The sequence below is a fragment of the Procambarus clarkii genome, chromosome 5, assembly GCF_040958095.1.
Source record: "Procambarus clarkii isolate CNS0578487 chromosome 5, FALCON_Pclarkii_2.0, whole genome shotgun sequence".
In the NCBI taxonomy this organism is placed as follows: Eukaryota; Metazoa; Arthropoda; class Malacostraca; order Decapoda; family Cambaridae; genus Procambarus; species Procambarus clarkii.
The window spans coordinates 7,896,639-7,913,900 of NC_091154.1; the positions used below are offsets into that span (position 1 = coordinate 7,896,639).

The 17,262-nt window shown below is 44.2% G+C and overlaps 2 long non-coding RNA genes across 2 annotated transcripts; both read left to right on the forward strand.

Annotated features, from left to right (window-relative positions):
• Positions 1–2,110: 2,110 nt before the first annotated feature.
• On the forward strand, positions 2,111–9,365 carry LOC138373097 (uncharacterized). The gene is made up of 2 exons (XR_011231050.1): positions 2,111–2,283; positions 7,477–9,365. It is a non-coding gene; the product is annotated as an uncharacterized lncRNA (long non-coding RNA).
• Positions 9,366–15,074: 5,709 nt separating this feature from the next.
• LOC138373104 (uncharacterized) lies at positions 15,075–16,831 on the forward strand. The gene is made up of 2 exons (XR_011231057.1): positions 15,075–15,403; positions 15,912–16,831. It is a non-coding gene; the product is annotated as an uncharacterized lncRNA (long non-coding RNA).
• Positions 16,832–17,262: the final 431 nt, after the last annotated feature.

The following is a 17,262-nucleotide window of genomic DNA, read 5'->3' on the forward strand; positions in this document are numbered from 1 at the left end:
GGCGCGCGCAGATTTGATTTTTTTTTTTTTTTTTTTTTTTTGAGATATATACAAGAGTTGTTACATTCTTGTACAGCCACTAGTACGCGTAGCGTTTCGGGCAGGTCCCTGGAATACGATCCCCTGCCCCCTATCATGTATAGAGTTTCGGGAAGGTCCTTAATTTATTTATTTATTTATTTATTTATTTATTTGATTGTTTATTTGTTTGTTTGTTTGTTTACTAATTTATTTTTATATATTAATTTATTTATATATATATTAATATATTTTTATACATTAAATTATTTTTTTATAAACGCAAATAATAATAATAATAATAATAATAATTTTTATTTAGGTAAGGTACATACAAAAAAGAGATTTTACAAAGTTTGTTGGCTTTATAGATAGAGCTAAATTCCTTGGCGTTCTCATTGACCACAAACTGAATTTCCAGGGGCACATTCTAAATATATAAAACAAAGTTTCACAAACTGTTGGCATTCTTTCTACGATCAGATATTATGTACCTCGCCCTGCCCTGGTGACTCTCTATTACTCCCTCATCTATCCTTATCTCAACTATGGTATTTGTGCTTGGGGCTCTACTACTCTAAATCATTTACGTCCTCTAATTACTCAACAAAAAGCTGCTATTAGGACAATATCCAACTCTGGCCCCAGACAGCACTCGTTACCCTTATTCAAATCTCTGTATATGTTAGATATTAAGTCACTGCACATCCTCTTATGTAATAATAATAATAATAATAATAATAATAATAATAATAATAATAATAATAATAATAATAATAATAATAATAATAATAATAATTTATTTAAGAACATTACATACATAGTTACAGAGTTACAGTACAAACATTCTGTTAGATTTAAAGATAGAGGTAGTACATACAATACCTCAACCAAGTCACTAGTACGCATAGCGTTACGGGCAAGGTGAGGTGGGGAAAAAATACTTAAACTAAAACTTAGTTAATAGTAATTGAGCTTAAAGTATAAATTGTGTTGTATGAAAAAAAATAAAAGATAAAAATAAGGGGGAACATGGTAGAAAATAGCCAATATACAAGTTGTGAACAAACAGCTTTTCTTTTTTTAAATAGTAAGACATGGGTTGACATTTAGAAGTAAGATAGGTTACATGGAGTTAATTAGGTAATACTTAGTTTTCATCTTAAACTGGTTGAGAGAGGTACAATTTTTGACATAATTGGGAAGGTCATTCCACATTCTGGGTCCCTTGATTTGTAGAGCATTTCTAGTTTGATTAAGTCTAACTCTTGGAATATCAAATAGGTATTTGTTTCTGGTGTGGTGCCCATGAGTTCTGTTACAACCTTCTAGGACGCTTTTAAGGTCAGGATTGACATTACAATTCAGAGTTTTAAATATATATAATACACATGAGAGAATGTGCAGTGACTTAATATCTAACATATTCAGAGATTTGAGTAGGGGTACCGAGTGATGTCTGGGGCCAGAGTTGGATATTGTCCTAATAGCAGCTTTGTGTTGAGTAATTAGAGGACGTAAATGATTTTGGGTAGTAGAACCCCCAAGCACAAATACCATAGTTGAGATAAGGATAGATGAAAGAGTAATAGAGCGTCACCAGGGCAGGGCGAGGAACATAATATCGGATCTTAGAAAGAATGCCAACAGTTTTAGACACTTTTTTGCAATATTTAGAATGTGTCCCTGGGAAGTCGAGCAGCTTGTTATCGATGAGGACACCAAGGAATTTACCATCAACTTTACTACTGATTTGTATATTGTTTATTCTTAAATTAATTTAATTTGAGGATTTATTACCAAATAAAATATAGAAAGTTTTGTCAATGTTAAGGGTGAGTTTGTTAGCAGTTAGCCAAAGATGGACTTTATTGCATTGCTCTTCAACAAGTCACTTGAACTCCAAACCTTTCCAGATATTCTAAAAAAAAAAGCGAGAGTAACCCCTGTCCACAAAAGAACACTGTTTTTCCCAAAAACGGTGGGTTTTCTGAGTGGAAGAGAACGTATGTCTGGAAGCTGACTTTAACCGCCCCAAGCTGCGCGCGCATTGACCCGAGGTTATATAAACCGGGATGGAGACGGCGTGGCCCCTTTTCCCAAGCCAGCAGCTGCTCTTACAAAACGACTCACTGCTGCTCAGCGAGTCGTAAACACAGAAGTTTAGCCCGCTCAACTGTTCTCCCAGCATGGACCCTACACCAGTTCCTCTCGACAACGACTCGGAGCGACCCGTCAGGGGCGTCCTGCCTCTCAACATTTAAGGTAGTGTTTGTGTTGTTGGCGCGGCGGACCAGTGTTTGTCTGTGTTGGCGCGCGCGCCCTGAAGCACGCCTGTTGGTTCAGCCTTGGTGACCAAATGCAGGTGCAGTGGTCCTAGAGGGGGAGGTGACCCTCGGTGTTATGGGGCACTGGTTTTTCTCCAGTAGGTGGCTGTTATTTGAAGCACACTCGGGAGGAGGCCTGTCCACCCCCCCCCCCCCCCCCCACCCCACCTTCCCCATCTGCTCAGCCCTGTACCTTAATTAATTTTATTTTATTTTATTTATGCATATACAAGAATGTACATAAGGAATGTGAGGATACAATTATGGTAATTACAGTCTTGTAAAGCCACTAGCACGCGCAGCGTTTCGGGCAGGTCCTTAATCTAAGAAAATTTTAAGGAGGTAAATACTTGCAAAATTTATAGACAAAAAAATGATAACAGATTACATGGAATGAAAAAAAAAAAAAAAAGATGAGAGAAAATTATAGGTACAGTATATTAAAGCACATAGGTAGCTATGATTGATTGCAATGACAGCTTAAAATGGTAGTTGACAACAAATTGGTAGGCACAATACAGCAGAAACAATATAAGATTGATTGCAATGACAGCTTGAATGGTAGTTGACAAAAATTGGTAGTCACAATACAGCATATGGCTAGCACATAAAAGAAGACAGCAATGAACACAATGATAAGGTTGTTTGATATTACATAAAAATTAGGAGATTGGGTACCACTAGGTACAGAGCAAATTTAAAGCTCAGTGTAGGAAACTAAATAGATGAAGTTAGGTACTTTTTGGTTTTGCTTTTAAATAAGGCAAAAGTTTTACAGTTTTTCAATTCACTAGGGAGTGAGTTCCATAGACTAGGTCCCTTAATTTGCATAGAGTGTTTACACAGATTAAGTTTGACCCTGGGGATATCAAAGAGATATTTATTTCTGGTGTGGTGATAATGGGTCCTATTACATCTGTCCAGGGAGAGTTTCAGAGCATGGTTTGCATTTAAGAACAGGGTTTTGTAAATGTAGTTGACACAAGAGAATGTGTGGAGGGAGTTAATATTTAGCAAGTTTAGAGATTTAAACAAGGGAGCTGAGTGTTGTCTGAAAGCAGAGTTAGTTATTATTCTGATAGCAGATTTTTGCTGTGTGATGATGGGCTTAAGGTGGTTTGCAGTGGTAGACCCCCATGCACAGATACCATAATTAAGATAGGGGTAGATTAGTGCATAATATAGTGAGAGGAGAGCAGAGTTAGGAACATAATATCTGATTTTGGAGAGTATACCAACTGTCTTAGAGACTTTCTTAGTTATGTGTTGAATGTGGGTGCTGAAGTTGAGTCTCTTGTCTAGGAATAGGCCAAGAAACTTGCCATCATTTTTATTACTGATGTTAATGTTGTCTATCTGTAGCTGAATTGCATTTGATGATTTGCTTCCAAATAAGATGTAGTAAGTCTTTTCGATGTTTAATGTTAGTTTGTTCGTTGACATCCATAAGTGGACTTTTTTTAATTCATTATTCACAACATTATTTAGTGTATGTGGGTTGAGGTTTGAGTAGATAAGGGTAGTATCGTCAGCAAACAATATAGGTTTGAGAATATTAGAGACATTAGGCAGATCGTTTATATATATAAGAAATAGAAGAGGTCCTAAGATGCTGCCCTGTGGCACTCCAACGGTAATTGGTAGAGTGGAAGAAGTTGTATCATTGATGGTTACATATTGGTGTCTGTCACTAAGATAGGATCGGATGTAGTCAAGGGCAAGGCCTCGGATTCCATAATGCTGGAGTTTAAATAAGAGGTAGTTGTGATTAACAGTATCAAAGGCTTTTCTTAGGTCAATGAAGAGTCCAATTGGAAACTCATTTTTGTCAAGGGCTGAGTAGATAATGTCAAGGAGACTAATGATTGCATCATTGGTACTCTTTTGGGACCGGAAGCCAAACTGGCAGGGGCTGAGTATGTCGAATTTTACGAGGTAGGAATAGAGCTGTTTGTAAATAATTTTTTCAAATATTTTTGATAGAATGGGTAGATTTGATATTGGTCTATAATTGTTTATGTCCGCCGGATTGCCTCCTTTATGGACTGGCGTTACTCTTGCTTTTTTGAGGATATCAGGGAAGGTGTGACACTCTATAGATTTGTTGAACAGTAGTGCTATGGGTGGGGCAAGGGCATGGGAGGCTCTCTTGTACACAATGGACGGAATTTCACTGGTGTTCCCTGCCTTGGTTTTTAGAGAGTGTATGATGGACACAACATCTGCCGGGCTGATTGGTGAAAGGAGAAGAGAGTTTGGATAGCTGCCTGAGAGATATGTGTTAATATGTGTCTGAGTCTGTGGGATTTTACTGGCAAGATTAGCACCAACCGATGAAAAGAAACTATTAAATTCATTTGCCATTTCTAAATCAGTTGACGGTATATCCCCATCCTTGTAGAGTTTTATTTGGTTATGTGAGTGTTGTTTAGTTCCTAGGATACTAGAGATAGTTTTCCAAGTGTTTTTCATGTTACCTTTTGCTTCATTGAATCTATTCACATAATATGCAAGTTTTGCCTTTCTTATGATACTGGTAAGCATTGATGAGTACCTTTTAGCTACTTCCCTTGAAACTAGGCCAATCCTAACTTTCTTTCTAATTAAGCTCCCTCACCCAGTCGACGTGAGGTATGCTGTTGGGCGACTTCTGTTATGCCGTTATTTATTATTTACGTTCTTTATATAAGTCCTTCTTTACAGTCTGACTGTTAGTCATGGCGTGTTTCCTCACGCTACAATATTTACTGTAATTTTGCCTTTGCTTTCGCCCCTAGCTTTAATTTTTCATGGACTTGTATTTTTCATAAGTTTCCTTAATTTATTAATGAATTTAATGGTGTCAAGCTGCATGTTTCTTTTGCAGGCTTTACATTCAGGTTTGTTTTAACTTTTGCTTATTGCCTATAAGTTATTAGGTAAAGTCAGCTAGGTTAGGCTAGCTGCCGAGTCACAGGCCTCTGGCCCCTAGCTTTAAGTTTTAATGGACTAGTATTTTCCATAAGTTTCCTTAACTTATTAATGAATTTAATGCAGTGTCAAGCTCCATGTTTCTTTTGCAGGTTGTACATTTAGGTTTATTTAACTTTTGCTTATTGCCTTTAAGTTATTAGGGAAAGTCAGCTAGGTTAGGCTAGCTGCTGTGTCACAGGCCTCTGCCCCCTAGCTTTGTTTTCATGGATTTGTTTTCCATAAGTTTCCTCAATTTACAGTATTAATGAATTTTATGCGGTGTCAAGCTGCGTGTTTCTTTGCTGGTTTTACATTTATGTTTGTTTAACCTCTGCTTTGCCTTTATGTGATTATGTAAAGTCAGCTAGGATGTGTTAGTTGTAGGCGTCTCCAGGCGTCTCGTCGGGCCGGTTTAGCCCGCACGTTCGTCCCCAGATGTTCTCGCCTGGCCGGTTTAGCCCGCACGTTTGTCCCAGACGTTGTCGTATGTCCGGTGTAGCCCGGTACATTTGTTCCCAGACATTTTGTCTGGCTGGTATAGCCGGCACGCGCGTACCCAGACGTTTTCGTCTGGCCGGTGTAGCCCGGTACATTTGTTCCCAGACATTTTGTCCGGCTGGTATAGCCGGCACGCGCATACCCAGACGTTTTCGTCTGGCCGGTGTAGCCCGGTACATTTGTTCCCAGACGTTTCGTCCGGCTGGTATAGCCGGCACGTTCGTACCCAGACGTTTTCGTCTGGCCGGTGTAGCCCGGTACATTTGTTCCCAGATGTTTCGTCCGGCTGGTATAGCCAGCACGTTCGTACCCAGACGTTTTCGTCTGGCCGGTGTAGCCCGGTACATTTGCTCCCAGACGTTTCGTCCGGCTGGTATAGCCGGCACGTTCGTACCCAGACGTTTTCATCTGGCCGGTGTAGCCCGGTACGTCAATTCCACCACGTTTCGTTCGAACGCTGTAGCACAATATTCCCGTGTTTTTCCTTGGTCGCGTGTACCAGATGTTGGTCTGCCTGGAGTGCCCGGTTACGCGGGCCCCTTCCCCATCCCAAGTTTTCAGCGTCCAGCCTAATGCCTGGCCGTGCGGTCTGCCGCTTGAGCGACTTCAAATCAAATCAAATGTTTATTTAGGTAAGGTACATATATACAAGAGATTTTACAACTAGTGATGGATTTAATTCTAATTATTGCGGTCATTTATTACTTAATTCTGTTCAATTTTATTACATTCCTTTATTTTAGACTTTCAGCTGATTAGTTTCATTACGCGGCAAATTTAGGAAATTTATAGCATTGCTTACACCTCTTGCCTTAAAAAAAAAAAATCTATTCGTAAAAGAATTCGTATTTTCATGTCAATTTAGTGAACGGGAGCCCGCTCCTGTTTTGGTGATTTACGTTCCTCCATCATTAACTATACGCTTACTTAAATAACTTGTTATATCCTTAGTCTTCCAGTCATGACGTGTATTAAGACTAAAGTTATTCCTCAATTTAGCATTGAGCAAGCCTCTGGCTTTAGATTATTCCTGCACTTGATTTATGAGTCAATTCCCTCAGCAATTTGTTACTGCAATTTATGCATTGTGTTTGCTCCACGTTTTATTTAACTTTTCTGCCGCAATTATGTTTGTGTAACTGCCGCTTTTGTCATTGAGTTTAAGTTAAGTCAGCTAGGATGAGCTAGTTAGGTTATACTATGGTGTCTTTCAGTGACGACGTGTATTAAAAACTTTCAGTTTATTCCTCAGTTTAGTCGGAAGGTACTGCGGCTTCCCAGCCGACGTCCTTCCTGTGACGAGTTAAGCCGGCGATGTTTTCAGTTTTATATTTATTTGGTCATATAAATAGGCGGCCTCCCAGGCCGCCGGTTTATCCAGACGTGTTGTCTGCCCGGTGTAGCCCGGATGTCACAGCGGCCTCCTAGGCCGCTGGTCACGAAGTTCCAGCTGACGTGTCTTTTTTCACTCCTTTTCGTTATTGTATTTGGTTGTATTTACCTCGGCTCAGTGTTAATCCTGTTTCTCTAACGAGTTATAGTCCAGCTTTATTTTGAGCATACTTTGTTTTGCAATTTATAATTATTTGTAATTAATTATAGTTATAATTGGTTTATAATTTTATTATTTACACCATTTTATTTAAGATTATTCATATAATATAATTTATTACATTGTTAGGCTTTTCCAACGACGTCGTCCCAGCCGGTGTTGTTCCTGCAGAGGATGGGCCAGCTGGTGGCTCGGCCGTAGCTGTTGCAGCGGGCGCCCTCACAGACTCGGCTAGTTTCAGAAGACGATGTTACAGCTGCTAAGGGAAAGGAAGACCCCAAGTCATGGGGGCGTAATTTTTATTGACATGATAAATAATTCTGCAGAAGTAAAACAGGCTTTTAAATAGGACTTAACAAATGTATAACATAGCCGTGGCTAACTCAAAGTACACGAAGCATCTTAAATTGTACACCCGTAGTAAAATAACGTAATCTTATAGCCTAGTAACAAACTCTGCAGAAACCTAATGTCCTAATGTCTAGAATTAGCAGTGAGGCGAATGTAACAAATCTAATTCTAAGTATAACAGGACACCAAAGTGAACAACATAACATAAGGGAAACCCTAGCTGGAGAATAATCAGGCGGCGGAAAATACATAGTGACTGGGGAAGCCTGATATGTATTTGGAGAAGAAATTAACCCCAGGCCAGAGGCCGAGCCGCCAAGGAAGGAATTACCTGACAAGGTAGGGCTTACTAGTAGAATGGCTGTAAAGTCAAAGTAGTAGCTGCGGACAGCGGAACACTTGGGGACGGGCGCTGCACCCCCACCCCGCAGGCCAGCAGGCCGGACCCCCCCCCCCCCGAAGGGCGAGTGCCCGCTGGCCGCGAGGGAAACCTCAGGGTGGCAGAGCAACTACGCTACCAAACTAGGAAGGAAGGAGGACAGACTGGAGGAGCTCGCACGTCGCCTCGACTTATGCCCCCTGGCCCTGGCCCGTGGGCGTGGGCGACGGTCGGTGAAGGTGGGGGGCAGGGCGGCTGTAGCAGCCGCGGCAGGGTCGGCCTCGGTGATTCCCATGTCCAGAAGGCTTGTGACATGAGAGGGCCCTCGAGCCTGCGCGATGGGCGCCTGCAGCGTCGTCCAATCGTCGGCCGAAAGAGGTGGAGGCTGCGACGCTGTGCCACCCGCCGCTTTGCCGGCAGGGGCCTCTGGGAAGTGTGGTCGCCGTCCACATCAGAGCCGCCCGAGGAGGCCCCCGAGGAGGGGGAGGCGAAGCGGGCGGGTTTCGTCCTGGCCCAGGCCGGCTGCGTCCTCACACCACTGCGCTGTTGTCCTCGCACGACGTCGCCTGAGCCCTCTTCCGTGTTGCAGTTGCTGCGTGATCCGGCTTCTCGCCACTGCGGAAAATGAAAAAGTAAGCATCGGCAGGTCTAACGGGGAAAAAAACAGGCAGGGAGACCCAGCTGCCGCACCGGCAACCGTCACATACACAAGTAGACAAAAGCAAGGTAAAGTGAAGTGACCATAGTGATTGAGAATACCGGACATAGCCAATGCTATCGTAATAAAAGCCAATGTAATAAAATCTGAGCAGTTAAAATAGATTAAGAGAGTAATATTCATGTATAGATTGAACAGTATTATTCATGGTATAGTTTGGTTATAATAAGACCGTATTATTCATTGTATAGTTTGTTTATATTAAGACAGTATTATTCGTGGTATAGTTTGGAAGAATTCAAACAATAATAACCTCAAAAGTGAAAAGCAAAATTATTTGAGTATCCCACTAGAAATGTACACTGCTTTAACACTGCAACAGTGTTATTAAGTAAATACCGGGCATAACTGAAGCTGGACTATGTAACAAATTAATCTTAGAAACTTAAATAATATAAATAACATAGCGAGGCCAAAACAGTAAGAAAGGCATGAGGCGTAAGCAGTGCTAGAAACAGAGAATAAATAGCGGAGTAAATACAAGACGAACTGAAACTGAACAAGTAAATAGCTTAAGACCGTATTATAATATACTTGTATTTAAGCTGAACAAATAAAAGATATAATATACTTGTATTTAAGCTGAACAAATAAAAGAGTAAACAGTGATAATCATGGATAATTTCGGTAGATTAAAGCAGGACTATACAAGGTATAGGATGGTTAGGTTGAACAGTAATATATGCATGGAATAGTTTGGATAGATTAAAACTGTAATGTTCATGGGATAGATTGGTTAATTAAACAGTACTTATTCATGGAATAGTTGGTCTAGAGTAAAACAATAATATATATAGTCTCAAAAGTGAAAACAAAATTATTTGCATATCCCACGGTAATGGACACTGCCTTAACGCTGCAACAGGAATAGTAAGTAAATACAAGGCATAACTGAAAGCTGAACAAAGTAATAAATTAATTTAGGGAACTTAAATAAATGATAACATGGCGTAGCTCACCCAAACCGACAGACCGCTCTACGGCATGCGCCTACCCTGGAGGAGTAGAACAGAACAGTGAGAACGGGAGGGGAATATTATATTCTAATAATAGAATAAGACCGTAATATAATGTACTTGCAGATAAGCTGAACAAATAAAAGAAACAGTGGTAATCATGGGAAGATTTGGTAGCTTAAAGCGGGATTAATCAAGGGATAGGATGGTAGGTTAAACACTAATGTGCATGGTATGGTTTGGATAGCGTAAAACTGTAATGTTCAAGGGATGGAATGGTTATTAAAACAGTACTAATCAAGGGAGAATGGCTAGCCTAGCAATAATATTCTCAAAAGTGAAACAAAATTAGTTGAGTATCCCACAGCAATGGACACTGCATTAACGCTGCTAGAGGAATAGTAAGTAAATACAAGGCATAACTAAGCTGAACAATGCAATAAATTAATTTAGAAACTTAAATAAAAGATAATAACATAACTTAGCCCACCCAAGCGGACAGACCGCCCGACGGCATGCGCCTGCGCTGGAGGACAGGACAGGGAAACAGGAGGGAACGTGTACGTGCAGGAACAACAGGCGGCTACACCGAGTGGACGAGACGTCATGGTACAAACGGGCCGGTCTACCCCGGTCAGGCCAAACGGCTGGGGCGAACATAACGTGGGACACCGGGGCCAGCAAACATCTGGGGACGAACAAACCGGGATATACCGGCCAGCACAAACGACTGGGTACGAACAAGCCGGGATACACCGGCCATCCCAGACGACTGGGTACGAACAAGCCGGGAAACACCGGCCATCCCAGACGACTGGGTACGAACAAGCCGGGAAACACCGGCCATCCCAGACGACTGGGTACGAACAGATCGGGCTACACCGGCCAGACTGAACATCTGTGTACGAACAAGCCGGGCTCCACCGGCCAGACAAAACGTCTGTGACGAGTAAGCAGGGCTGCGCCAGCCAGACAAACAGCTGAGACGAACAAGCTGGGCTACACCAGCCAGGCAAACGACTGGGACAAACAAGCTGAGCTACACCGACCAGACAAACAACTGGGACGAACACGCTGGGCTTCACCAGCCAGACAAACAACTGGGACGAACAAGCTGGGTTACACCAGCCAGACAAACGACTGGGGCGAACAAGCTGGGTTACACCAGCCAGGCAAACAACTGGGACGAACAAACTGGCTTCACCAGCCAGACAAACAACTGGGGCGAACAAGCTGGGTTACACCAGCCAGACAAACGACTGGGGCGAACAAGCTGGGTTACACCAGCCAGGCAAACAACTGGGACGAACAAACTGGCTTCACCAGCCAGACAAACAACTGGGGCGAACAAGCTGGGTTACACCAGCCAGACAAACGACTGGGGCGAACAAGCTGGGTTACACCAGCCAGGCAAACAACTGGGACGAACAAGCTGGGCTTCACCAGCCAGACAAACAACTGGGACGAACAAGCTGGGCTACACCAGCCAGGCAAACAACTGGGACGAACAAACTGGCTTCAACAGCCAGACAAACGACTGGGACGAACAAGCTAGGCTAAACCAGCCAGACAAACGTCTGGGGCGAACGAGCTGGGCTACACCAGCCAGACAAACGTCTGGGCGAACGAGCTGGGCTACACCAGCCAGACAAACGTCTGGGCGAACGAGCTGGGCTACACCAGCCAGACAAACGTCTGGGACGAACAAGCTGGGCTACACCAGCCAGACAAACGTCTGGGGCGAACGAGCTGGGCTACACCAGCCAGACAATCGTCTGGGCGAACGAGCTGGGCTACACCAGCCAGACAAACGTCTGGGGCAAACGAGCTGGGCTACACCAGCCAGACAAACGTCTGAAGAACATGCCGGACGACACCGGCTGACGCAAGGCAGCCAATAACAAGAAAGTGTTGGGCCTACCCACCGGGGCACCGCCGCCACAAGGGCGTCTCCTGCCCGAGGGCAAAAAGGGAGAAGGACAGGAAGGAAGCGATCACAGCCCAAGGCAAGCGCTCCTCGGAGCGCCATGCCACGTGGGTGATGCCGTCCTTGGCATGGACCCCTAGGGTCGGGCCCTAGGGACGAAGACAACTAAAAACCCGGCCAGGAGGCGTCGCCACCAGGGTGACGCCAGGACGCTCGCAGGGAGCCTGGCCGGTCACGCACGGCCAAGCGCATCACGAACCCTGGCCCCTAGGGCCAAGCCTAGAAGGCGCAACAAACCAGGTTCCAGGGAAAACGCCTGGGACGGGGAAGGAAACGAAGGGCATCCCTGGGGCGAGTGCTTCACCGAGCTCCAAGCCACGTGGGCGCCGCCTACCGGGCTTGGGCCCCAGGGCTCAGAACCCCGGAAACCGCCGCGTGGCGTCGCCACAGAGGGCGATGCCAGACCACAGAAGGAGCCTGGCCGCGCACGCACGGCCAGGCGCGGGCGAAACATGGCCCCTAGGGCAAGCCTAGGGGCACAGCAAACCGGGGAGGGCACACCTGGGACGAATGGTCCACCGAGCATGCAATAGGACCGGGCCCCAGGGCACAGGACCACCGAAACCAGGCCACATGAAGTCGCCGCAGATAACCAGCGCACCAGTCCCGACCTGGAGGAACGCCAGCAACCCCAGGGAGGCAAGCAGGCGGAAGGCCCTAGGGAACTAGCTAAGCGGCACGAACGGGCCGCGAGGGACGGCGCAAACACACGCCAGCACTGGGGGGAGTCCTGACTAACTTGTACAGGAAACCCTCTTACCTTAGGGTTTGCTGGGTAGGGCAGGGGGCCCCTGCGGTACCGGCCTGGGATATGGAAGGCCCCAAAGGATCAGAGAACATCAGATCTGGGACCATAGTAGCGGGGATGGAGTCCATTTGCTTGAGAAATCTCGTGTACACAGTAAACAGAACGTAGAAGTGGTAAGGGTACTGGCCCACGTGTCGATGAGGCGTGGTGCTGAGCATGGAGCCGCTTCGTGAATCGTGGACCGGGACGGGAGAGGGAGTGAGAGCGAGACCTGACTTCGCGCGCTTTTTATGCCACCCAGGCTGGCCGCACCGCGCCTTGCGGAACGCGATGCGCAATTGTCTCTTCCTTCCCCATCAGAAACTCCACCGCCTTTCGTCAAAAGGCAGTGGCCATTTAAGGTCCAGGTACTACCCACGTGCATAATTCTTTAACTTATAAAACCCGTGCTTATTGTATTTGAGTTATTAACTAAGCAATTGTAAACATTTTCTTTCTAAATATTTCTAAATATTTCTTTCTAAATATTTTCTTGTAATCTACCTCACTTCTCTATTGTCAACCCATGTCTGTTATTTTCTTTTTTTTTTCTTTTTTTTAATAAACACTGTTTGTCAACCTATTGTATTTGTGCTGCTTTTTCAGTCATGTTCCCCCTTTTTTTGTATCTTTATTTGTATTTGTTCTCAACATCTTTTATTCTTTATGCTCAATTAGTATTAAGTTCTAGATATTAATGTTTTTCTTGCCCGAAACGCATTGCGTAATAGTGGCTTTAGGCATTGTATGTACTAGCTCTATCTATATATCAATCCATTAATGTAACATCACTTGTATGTATATACCTTACCTGAATAAACATCTGAATCTGAATCTGAATCTGAATCTGAATTAAGCTAGGTTGTGCTAGTTGCCGTGTCACAGGCAACTAGCCTGAAGCCTCTTGCTTCAGTTTCCCTGGCTTCGCATTTTCCACTAGCCTACTCACTTTCTTCCCGCTCAGGATGCTTTGTCTTGTTGCATGCGTCTTTTACTGTGTTTACAGTATGTTTGTTTAACTTTTGCTTTGCCTTAAGTTATTAAGTAAAGTCAGTTAGGACGTGCTAGTCGCGGTGTTACGGGCCCTTGTCTCCTGCTTTAAGTTTCTGGCCCTGCATTTATGTTTAGTTTCCTCTGTAATTTATTACTGTTATTGCGGGTAGCCTTGCGGCATATTTGTTGTTTCTCCTGGTTACGTAATGTGGTTTATCAATTACGGCCTAAATGTTTACATTTACCCTATCCCAGTTTAATTCAATTGATGCCCTCCCAACACCAGCTGCAGGTTTTACTTCCTGGTGGAATTTTATGCTTGTTCGCTCGACTTTGTTTAACTTGTTAGGCAAGGCCAGTTAGGCTGAGCGAGTGGCTACTCGCCGCCTCAGTTATCTCTACCTTAAGCTTTGACGCCTTGGCGTCGTGCGGTACGCCGTTTTGGTGATTTATAATTTATATTATTTGTGAACAAATTTAAAATATATCTTACGATTGCTAGACTTTCAGTTATGAGTTGTATTACTTCCGCAATTTATAGCATTGCTTTCGCCTCATACCTAAAAATTTGTTATTGTTGGACTCGCAATTATGATTCTTATTTAATACGGCAAATTTTTCCTGCAATTTACACTTTGCTTAAGTTTCACGTTCAATTTGTTATATTAAGGGACTTTCAATTAGGATTTGTATTAATCTATTGCTTTGCCTCTGCGCCATTAAGTTAATTTCAGCTAGGGTACGCCAGTTGCAGTGCATTCGGGTTGGGTCCCCCCCCCCATTTTTTTCCTCCGGTTATTTCGTCCTATTACACTCGTTTCCCTCATTATATATTCTAAATATTGTGCATTATATTTGACCACTCATTCTTCATCGTTTCGACAGTACATTAAGATACATTTGGAATGCTACAGAGAAGTTTAGCATGGCCTCGCGCACGGTGTCATGCAAAGACTGGCCATTCGGCCTTCCATATGGCGAGCATAAGCCAGTCAGTTAGCATGATGTCGGCCAGCATGTTGTTGGCCAGCAGTCAGCCAGCATGTTGTTGGCCATCCGGTCGCTAACGTTCTTTGGCCATCCGGTCGCTAACGTTCTTTGGCCATCCGGCCTTCTGGGCTAATTTACCCCTCTTGTTCCTTCGCCATTGTTGTTTCTTACTACGTAATAGTATTCTATTTAATTTAACCTCATCTATCATTAGGTTAGGGGCCCTTACCTCCAACTGCTATTCCTTCCCCTGTGCTCTGCCCGCTTGGCGCACAACGTCGGCTTCTTCTGTTCCCTTTTTTCGCAGCCACGACAAGCCGGAACCCCCCCCCCCCCCCCCTCCTCACCCTACTGCAGCGAGGAAGAGAACGCGATCGAGCCGGATATTCCTCTTATCACCGTTACAACGCACGCAGCGGCGCCGGGATGCAGCCGCCCAGGGCCTACGTTAATACTATTATCTTCCCTTAATTGCTGGGCTATATGGTAGTATTAATATTATTACGTACCGTTACTGTCATTCCAGTATTATTTTATTAAAAATATAAATTGTTATTATGGTTTGGCGTTGCTTTCTTAATTTCTTCCTTTCTGCGGCACTTGCCGTCATCGGTTATTTACGATATTACATTGTATTCTTACGTTGGAAGATTATTTACGACATTGTATTCTTAATATTATCCTTATTACAGTTACTGGATGCCAGTTCCCTGCCGTCGATTTCACTTTGCTCCTGTTCTAAAAGATGTAGCCGAAGTTCACGGCGTACTAGCTGCGGCTTGTAGACGCTCATTGACAACACAAGACTACACTCAGCGGCCACTTAAGGCAGACTCCTTGGCTTCTATCCAGCCCTATCACCCGTCTGGAGGCAGAGATGGGATGGAGACCAAGGGTAATATGTTCCCCACTCACATTCTACATCCGCTTAGGACACAATCATGTTATAGATTTGGCTTTAAGAATTGGTTCTTATTCCATTTTATTGTTTATGTATATATTGCTTTGTTGTATATACCCGTTCTTGGTATATGTATTGTTTATATTCAAGATTTATAGTGTTTCGTATTATCCCTGTTTATAGTTGCTTTGTGCTTCCTTGCTGTTCTCCTACTGGCTTTCTCCCACCTTTGCTCATAGCAAAGGTACTTCCCCCTTCCGTTTGCTGGAAGATTCTTAGAATTGTTAGCCCCCTTCATTGCTACAGTATAATTATTCGGAAAACTCTTTATTCATCCAGGATTGTTAATTAAGGAATCTCTTAATTCCTGTGCCGGGCTCCCTCCCCCCGTTTTTCGTCTCCGTATTGATTCAGCTAGGGTTTACCTCTCGTCTGTGCTCTTGCCTGTCACGATAACACTGCATGCCGCTTCTGCCCACCCTTACTGCCTTATATCTTTCAGCCAGGGGGAGGTGATCTACGCGACAAAAAATCGACGCACGCTCCGACTGGACCAGGTATCGCTTACATGGTCAGGAATCAACACTCTTCGGATCCTACAAGCACAGTGCAGGACGCACGCATACCCTAGCCCAGCGAGCGCCCCCCGGCAAGTTCTACCCGGCCCGTGCCCCAGTGAACAGGCAACACTTCTTCAGGGCGATTAATTCGCGCCGCCCTCGCAGAGCTAGGCTCGCCTTCAGCCGACCACCCCCTCTTACCTTTAGAATTGACTGGGCTACTCGGCTCTCTTGACGGGCTCGTCATCGGAGTTAATGGCGGGTCCAGCAACCAGCTGGAACCCCCAGCTGACTACGTCCGGGACGTTGTTGCTCTGCCACTCTGAGGCCTCCTTGCGACCAGCGGGCCTCGCCCTTCGGGGGGAAGTCCTGCCAGCTGGCCTGCGGTGGGGGTGCAGCGCCGGTCCCCAAGTGTCCCGCTGTCCGCAGCTAATCCTTTGCCCAGTCTAGGTGCTAGTAAGAGTCAGGAAACACTTCTTATTCCTTGGCGGCCGGCCGGACGCCCTGGGAAAAACTTCTCCCATTTGTCATATCAGTTTTCCCCAGTCACTAGGTATTTTCTGCCCGCCTGTTAATTCTAGGATTTCCCATTATATCTTGGTAGGGCTCCGTTAAGTGTTGTGTCTATACACTTTATTTCCCCTTTGTGTCCTGACTGTTATACCTAGTTCTAATTATATTTCATCTGCCATTAGGTTTCTGCAGAACGTGTTTGCCATGTCTATAGGCTCTGCTTACTACTACGGGGGTACATTTTAAGTTAATTAGTCCTCAGACATGGACATGTTACATTTGTTAATTCCTACTTATATTATTTACATGTTCTGCAGAATTTAATTTACTAATAAAAAATTTAAGCCCATTCGGCCTGTGTCTTTTTCCCCCTGGTCAGAAAGAATTTTTCATGGATATGATACCAACATCAAATTATATATCAGACGTCACCCTATCCCCACTAGATTTTGAAGAAGCCATAAACAGTATGCCTATGCACTCTGCACCAGGCCCGGATTCTTGGAACTCCATATTCATAAAGAACTGTAAAAAACCACTATCGCAGGCCCTCCACATTCTGTGGAGACAAAGCCTAGATACTGGCGTTATTCCTGATATACTGAAAACAGCAGAGATAGCACCACTTCATAAAGGAGGAAATAAGGCAGAGGCAAAAAATTACGGACCAATAGCATTAACATCACACATTATAAAAGATTTTGAGAGAGTGCTAAGAAGTAAGATCACAAAATACATGGAATCACAGCATCTCCAAAACCCCGGACAACACGGTTTCAG